The 6,588-nt window shown below is 36.2% G+C and overlaps 1 protein-coding gene across 1 annotated transcript in view; it reads left to right on the top strand.

The window, feature by feature from the left end:
* Positions 1-4,991, top strand: part of PRR16 (proline rich 16) — a 274,184-nt gene extending 269,193 nt beyond the window's left edge. Inside the window, 1 exon segment of the mRNA XM_081230458.1 lies at positions 3,722-4,991. The gene's annotated coding sequence lies outside the window, so the exon portion shown is untranslated.
* Positions 4,992-6,588: the final 1,597 nt, after the last annotated feature.

Here is a 6,588-nt window from a genome sequence, read left to right on the forward strand (position 1 = left end):
TATTATGTTGAGGTAGGTTCCCTCTATGCCCACTTTCTGGAGAGTTTTTATCATAAATGGGTGTTGAATTTTGTCAGAAGCTTTTTTTGCATCTATTGAGATGATCATATGGTTTTTAGTCTTCAATTTGTTAACATAGTGTATCACATTGACTGATTTGCATATATTGAAGAATCCTTGTATCCCTGGGATAAATCCCACTTGATCATGGTGTATGATCCTTCTAATGTGTTGTTGGATTCTCTTTGCTAGCATTTTGTTGAGGATTTTTGCATCTATATTTATCAGTGATATTGGTCTGTAATTTTTTTTTTTGTAGTATCTTTGTCTGGTTTTGGTATCAGGGTGATGGTGACCTCATAGAATGAGTTTGGGAGTGTTCCTTCCTCTGCAATTTTTTGGAAGAGTTTGAGAAGGATGGGTGTTAGCTCTTCTCTAAATGTTTGATAGAATTCACCTGTGAAGCCATCTGGTCCTGGACCTTTATTTGTTGGAAGATTTTTAATCACAGTTTCAATTTCATTACTTGTGATTGGTCTGTTCATATTTTTTATTTCTTCCTGGTTCAGTCTTGGAAGATTATACTTTTCTAAGAATTTGTCCATTTCTTCCAAGTTGTCCATTTTATTGGCATAGAGTTGATTGTAGTAGTCTCTTAGGATCCTTTGTATTTCTGTGGTGTGTGTTGTAATTTTTCCTTTTTCATTTCTAATTTTATTGATTTGAGCCCTCTCTTTTTCTTGATGAGTCTGGCTAATGGTTTATCAATTTTGTTTATCTTCTCAAAGGACCAGCTTTTAGTTTTATTGATCTTTGCTATTGTTTTTTTGTTTCTATTTCATTTATTTCTGCTCTGATCTTTATGATTTCTTTCCTTCTGCTAACATTGGGTTTTGTTTGTTCTTCTTTCTCTAGTTCCTTTAGGTGTAAGTTTAGATGGTTTATTTGAGATTTTTCTTGTTTCTTGAGGTAGGCTTGTATAGCTATAAACTTCCCTCTTAGAACTGCTTTTGCTGCAGCCCATAGGTTTTGGATTGTCGTGTTTTCATTGTCATTTGTCTTCAGGTAGTTTTTGATTTCCTCTTTGATTTCTTCAGTGATCTCTTGGTTATTTAGGAACGTATTGTTTAGCCTCCATGTGTTTGTGTTCTTTACATTTTTTTCCCTGTAATTCATTTCTAATCTCATAGTGTTGTGGTCAGAAAAGATGCTTGATATGCTTTCAGTTTTCTTAAATTTACTGAGGCTTGATTTGTGACCCAAGATGTGACCTATCCTGGAGAATGTTCCATGCTCACTTGAGAAGAAAGTGTAATCTGCTCTTTTTGGATGGAATGCCCTATAAATATCAATTAAATCTATCTGCTCTATTGTGTCATTTAAAGCTTCTGTTTCCTTATTTATTTTCATTTTGGATGATCTGTCCATTGGTGTAAGTGAGGTGTTAAAGTTCCCCACTATTACTGTGTTACTGTCGATTTCCTCTATTATAGCTGTTAGTAGTTGCCTTATGTATTGAGGGGCTCCTATGTTGGGTGCATATATATTTATAATTGTTTTATCTTCTTCTTGGACTTATCCCTTGATCATTATGTAGTGTCCTTCCTTGTCTCTTGTAACGTTCTTTTTTTAAAAGTCTATTTTATCTGATCTGAGTATTGTTACTCCAGCTCTCTTTTCATTTCCATTGGCATAGAATATCTTTTTCCATCACCTCACTTTCAGTCTATATGGGTCCCTAGGTCTGAAGTGGGTCTCTTGTAGACAGCATATGTATGGGTCTTGTTCCTGTATCCATTCAGCAAGCCTGTGTCTTTTGGTTGGAGCATTTAATCCATTCACGTTTAAGGTAATTATCGATATGTATGTTCCTATGACCATTTTCTTAATTGTTTTGGGTTTGTTTTTGTAGATCCTTTTCTTCTCTTGTGTTTCCCACTTAGAGAAGTTCCTTTAGCATTTGTTGTAGATCTGGTTTGGTGGTGCTGAATTCTCTTAGCTTTTGCTTGTCTGTAAAGCTTTTGATTTCTCTGTCAAATCTGAATGAGATCCTTGCTGGGTAGAGTAATCTTGGTTATAATTTCTTCCCTTTCATCTCTTTAGGTATATCATGCCACTCCCTTCTGGCTTGTAGATTTTCTGCTGAGAAAGCAGCTGTTAACCTTATGGGAGTTACCATGTATGTTATTTGTCATTTTCCCCTTGCTGCTTTCAATAATTTTTCTTTGTCTTTAATTTTTGCCAATTTGATTACTGTGTGTCTGGGCGTGTTTCTCCTTGTGTTTATCCTGTATGGGACTTGCTGTGCTTCCTGGACTTGAGTGGCTATTTCCTTTCCCATGTTAGGGAAGTTTTCAACTATAATATCTTAAAATATTTTCTCTGGTCCTTTCTCTCTCTCTTCTCCTTCTGGGACCCCTATAATGTGAATGTTGTTGCATTTAATGTTGTCCCAAAAGTCTCTTAGGCTGTCTTCATTTTTTTTTTTTCATTGTTTTTTCTTTAGTCTGTTCTGCAGCATTGAATTCCATCATCTGTCTTCCAGGTCACTTATCCATCCGTCCTTCTGCTTCGGTTATTCTGCTATTGATTCCTTCTAGTGTAGTTTTCATTTCAGTTATTGTATTGTTCATCTGCGTTTGTTTGTTCTTTAATTCCTCTAGGTCTTTGTTAAACATTTCTTGCATCTTCTCAATCTTTGCCTCCATTGTTTTTCCAAGGTCCTGGATCATCTTTACTGTCATTATTCTGAATTCTTTTTCTGAAAGGTTGCTTATCTCCACTTCATTTAGTTGTTTTTCTGTAGTTTTATCTTGTTTCTTCATCTGGTACATAGCCCTCTGCCTTTTCATCTTGTCTTTCTGTGAATGTGGTTTTTGTTCCACAGGCTGCAGGATTGTAGTTCTTCTTGCTTCTGCTGTCTGCCCTCTGGTGGATGAGGCTATCTAAGAGGCTTGTGTAAGTTTCTGATTGGAGGGTCTGGTGGTGGGTACAGGTGACTGGTGCTAAGCATGTTTGATGTCAGGTGGGCAGAGTGAATATTATGGCTAGGTTTCATTTCCTATTGTTTTCAGAAAAATGTATTCATTAATTACAAATGTGGATATAAGTTATTTTAAGGTACTAATTTGAAAGTATTGCAGATAAGCATAAATTAAAAGAAGACTAATTCTCGGGCAGTTTTGCTGCATCATGGAAAAGGGTGTCTTTTTGGCAATTTGATGATACATTTAGACTATATAATTTCAATGAACATTACATTAGGCAAAATGTTTTGAAAATACTTTTCCTTTGTTGTTTAAAATGAAGGTTCTACCTTAATAAATATGATTTCTTGATTAACTTTTTTGAGGGTGATAAATATTGAAAAGTTTATAGTCAAAATTTATGAAATATTTTGAAAACTTGGCATATTTATAAATGGACAAACTTATCTGAAGTTTTAAAAACTGTCAGAGATAAGAGAAGATCTGTCAACTGAAATATAACCATGCTACTACTAAATTTTGATGACTAAGTTATCAATTTTTTATATATCAAATTTAAATGGAATATATGTTCTAAATATGTTTATACATTTAAAGAAAAATTGTTGATAATTCACAGAATTTTAAATTATGCATACTATTAACAAATGATTTCTTCATTCTTATTTTTTATGTGTTTTTTTTAAACTATACTTGCTGTTTAAACTGATTGTTTGTTTTCTTTTTTCTAACAGCTCCTTCAGGTTGGAAGGAATACCTTTATCTGGAGGCATGTCAGTTCATTTTTGTCACTTCAGATTCATCATTATGACTTCTTGAGGCCAGATCTAATTTTGAAGTAACCAGAAACCTGTCCATCTTGGAGCAGCAAACCCCTCAACTTGGAGCACAAATGATTACTGATATGGTCTACATAACACCATCTGCCTCTAGTCTGACAGCCATGAGCAGAGCCCTGGGGGCAAAAAAAGCCACAACCTTAAATCTCTTTACTCAGATATTACCAAGAAGATTTAAAAAAAAAAAAAAAAAAGATGAAAAGGACTAAACAAGCAAACCTACAAAAAACCAAAAAGCAAACAAACAAAATCCATCTTATTTTACCATTGAAATTATTCCCAGATGTGAACACCAAAAAATTTATATTCAGTAATTCAGCCAGTAAATTATAATTTAATTTAACATTTGGGAAGGTGAAAGTATAGAAATAGGTATCTATAGCCAGAACTACCCAGCATTTCAAAATATGTAGACAAAAACAAAATAACAAACAAAACTGAACAAACGATGGAACACTGCAGCAATGAACAGTATTAGAACAGAATGTTGCTGTTTGCAAAGAAAGAGGACGTTTGCCATCTTCTGTACACATTCAAAGCCATAACGGAATAAGAGTATTGTCAATTGCTTGAAAATTTTCTGCATTCAATCCTTCACCCCATATTGGTTGAGAGAGGAGGGGTCAGTTCTTGCTGATTACTTCTCAATGCACTTCTACTATTTGCACTGTCACTTCCATTCAGGGTAATGATGTGTGCTATTATTTGCACAGATGGTCCCATGAGTTTTGAGACCACAACAAAGTTTCTTGCAGGAGTCCAAAAAGGAAACATTTAAGAATTCTCCAGACATTGATTTCTCTGTCTTCTATAAAAAATCAGTTATCTAATAAAAAATGGACTTGTCTCAGATTAAAGGAAAACTACAAAATAATAAAGAAAAAAAATCAGTGTGGTCAAATGAATGAAAAAGGGATCAAAATTTTTTTTAGTGAGGATCATTTTATATCATTAACAGCCAAGAAGTCAAATACAGTGAACTGTACACTAAACATCTGTGTTGAACATCTATTTGTTCTCTTAATTAACAAAACCATTTGTAATTTGTATTTGACATATAAGAGATTTTTATAGCCATTTATCTATGCTTCATGGGAAAATGTACTAGACAAACAGCATTTTCAGTTTATTTTTCTAAATAAATGTGTTGTTTGTATGATTTGTAGTTGCTTATTCGATTTGGTTTTCATTACCTGGAAGACATTTTCTTTGGTCATTGGCAAGCTTTTATCATATTAATTCAGAACTAATGGAAGACTGAATTTCAAATATTTTTGTGGTATAAAACTGTGCTTTCTATTCCCTAAACTCTGAAGAAGAAGTGATATATTTTTCACTAGAAACTTCTTGTCAAAAGTTATTTTAGTATTCTAGTTATGCTAAGTATCTGCAGTTAGTTTTAATATATTGGGGACATTCAAAACAGAAAATTTTAGTATTATATCAATAAGAATTTCCTCTAAGTTGTCTTCTTGGAAATCTGCTCTAAAAGAAGATAAAAATTAGATTTTTTTTTTTTTAGGCCATTAATCGTACCTAATGAGTCCTCAGTCCCACCCAGAGATCTGCTGAGAACTTCCATCGGTGTATATAAAAATGACTAGGCAATCCTACTAGAGCAAAAACAGAATTCTCAGTCAACAAGGGCTTATTGAGTGCCCACAAAGTTCTCACCCTTACTTGAGCCTCATCAGCTGGAGCCTATATTTATGATCATTGCTACCACCAGTAAGTAGTGCGCAGCTCCAACAAATTATGCTTTTCTTAACTGGAGTATAATTGACACCATTATGTTAATTTCAGGTGTACAAATGTAATGACTTGATATTTGTATATATTGCAAAATAATTACCACAATAAGTCCAGGTAACATTTGTCAGCAAACACAGTTACACATTTTTTTTTCTTGTGATGAGAACTTTCAATACCCCTTCCCCTAGCAACTTTCAAATATGCAATAGAGTATTATTAACTGCTCTCCAGGGGAGAGCAGGAAGATAGTGCCAGCCCTCTGAGGTGTTTGGAAAAGATGCACTCAGCCTTTAGATGAGTGTTTTAATTAGAGGCCCTCAGGCTGCAGCTATGATAATCAGTTAACAGGTTTCTTTCATAGAAAGACTGATCTCCTGGGTGTTTCCTCTTGCTGTGCCGGGGTGTGGGGGGGGTAGTAGCCCTTTAAGGACTTGTTTTCCCTTGGTTCAAGTCCTGTGGGACCCACAAGCACAAGCCCTACTGGCCACCAGAGCCAGGCAATGTAGAAGTGTTCCCTGGCAGCAGCCGCAAAAATTGGGTTGTCAGACAAGGAGACAATAAACTCCTTTCTGGGACACACCAGTGAGATGGAGCGAGGGGGAAGAAAAGAGGAAAGACTGCAAGTACCAGCCTCCATACCCACCCACCTACCCCCAGGCCCTTCCTAGACCCCTAAACTGTGTGCCGGACCAGAAGCCTGCGCCTCAAGCCAAAGCTCCAGGACAAGTAAGTAGGCCCCTTTCTCAGAATGACTGGGGGTGTGTTTCAGTCTGGTCTTTGTGCAGTGCCCTGGGGGTGAGGTCTGACAAGAAATGACTCGCTGATTGTTACAATCCCATAGGGCCGAGGATCACAAGTCCCCCAGCCTCCAGAGCCAGGCAATTAAGGGGCGTCCCCTGAGCAGCAGCCCCCCAAACCGAGGGCACTAGACGTGTAAAACCTCCCCTCAGAGAGATACTGGTGCTCTGGAGGGAGGCAGAGAGGCAGTGTTCAGACGGCGCCCACGGGCA

This window comes from Mesoplodon bidens (genome assembly GCF_964165515.1).
Source record: "Mesoplodon bidens genome assembly, chromosome: 4".
NCBI lineage: Eukaryota > Metazoa > Chordata > Mammalia > Artiodactyla > Ziphiidae > Mesoplodon > Mesoplodon bidens.